Below are 1,504 nucleotides of genomic sequence, written 5' to 3'. Positions count from 1 at the left end.
TTTGTTTTGGAGAAAAGAAGAATGAAAATCTTCTCGCTTCAAGCGCAATCATTATTACTCTGTTTGCAATTGCTTGTAAAGCTTTGAACAGAAAGTGGGCGTTCTTTTTCATAAGTATATCCAATGATAAGAGACACCAACAGATTAGAGTTAAAAGGATTCCTAATAAAACGGAGAGTAAAATGAAAAAAAAAAAAAAAATTTTACTTTCGAAAACTTCACAAAATTTAAATTGTGAATAGTTGAAATTTAAAAAAGTTGAACGGCATGGATAGCAAACATGGGTAACCAATAATTTTCGTAGAAGTCCTCCACTTCCTGAAAAATTATCTTCTTTTTATAAAATAGGGACAGCGCGAACGCAGTCCCAACTACAAAAAATTATGCACCCCAAGCAACCACAATTTGTGGATGTGGCGAACGTCAACCACTCGCAGTGCAATGAGAGGCCTCTGTTCGTGGGAGCCTCCTTGTTGATCAAGGCCTCCCCAGTGCCAGGTAAGTATGACATAATGTGAAGTTACGAAATATATAGTACAAAATATCTTTTTTCTTAACTGGTAAATACATGCTATCAAATTCTAAATAAATAATAAACTGCATATATGTAACGTATCAATCTTATCTATACAAGATATGCATTTTGATGAGTGAGGTTTCGTGAAAAAGTTAAAGAGGTTCGCGAGTTAATACTTTTCACAACCGGTGATGTGTTTTTAAACCTCTGATTATATTTAAATACAACCTACGATTCATAATTTATTTTATCTTTTGGTTACCGTCATGAAATTATTTCAAGTGAAATGCCAATGAAATAGAAATAGCATTTCTAATAATATTTCTAAAACTTGTAACGACGTTTACGATTCAATTCATTTCCATGATTCATATTGTTTTATGAAGAACTGGCTCTACGCTTGCGTTTATGAACAGAATCCTTCCGTTTTTCCGTTTGTGTATAACGCTTAAGGTATTCCCGTCTACGTTCTTTGGCCTTAGATTTTTCAGCCTCTATAAGTTTAGGCCTTGGCATCGTTTTTTTTTCTTTCCTTCCTACAACTCTAACGTTTAGGACCGTCAATCAGTTTGGTACCCTCTTTATTAGTGATATACAACTAAATTAGTATTGAAAACGATCCAGTTAGAACTGTAGGTTAGAATTTTTGATTCTTAATTAAAACAATAAAAACAAAAATATCGTTCAAATGATGAAATTATCTTTTATTCACAACTCAAGAAGTATTTATGGGATCTCTCTGGTCCCATATCTCAAAAACAAACTCTATGGGGTAATTTCATATGATATTTATGGGGTATTTATGGTGTAATTTTTACTGAAGTGCTATGGTTATGACGTTTGGTAAAATCAGAAATTAAATATGGTTTAATAATAGGTTATAAAATTAGGAAAATGTGGTAAAATTTCGTAATATTATCATGATACCTTCGAGCATGACATAAAAACCAGCCATTTTATCGACTTTTCGAAATGTATTGTATTGCA

General features: G+C 32.3%; 1 non-coding gene across 1 annotated transcript; it reads right to left on the bottom strand.

Moving 5' to 3' along the window:
* Nucleotides 1–344: 344 nt before the first annotated feature.
* Nucleotides 345–506, bottom strand: LOC122268958 (U1 spliceosomal RNA). Its single transcript, XR_006224819.1, has one exon. It is a non-coding gene; the product is annotated as a U1 spliceosomal RNA (small nuclear RNA).
* Nucleotides 507–1,504: the final 998 nt, after the last annotated feature.

Source organism: Parasteatoda tepidariorum, chromosome X2 (assembly GCF_043381705.1).
Source record: "Parasteatoda tepidariorum isolate YZ-2023 chromosome X2, CAS_Ptep_4.0, whole genome shotgun sequence".
NCBI lineage: Eukaryota > Metazoa > Arthropoda > Arachnida > Araneae > Theridiidae > Parasteatoda > Parasteatoda tepidariorum.
The sequence above is the reverse complement of the archived record's forward strand: the minus strand, read 5'-3'. Positions and strand labels throughout refer to the sequence as shown.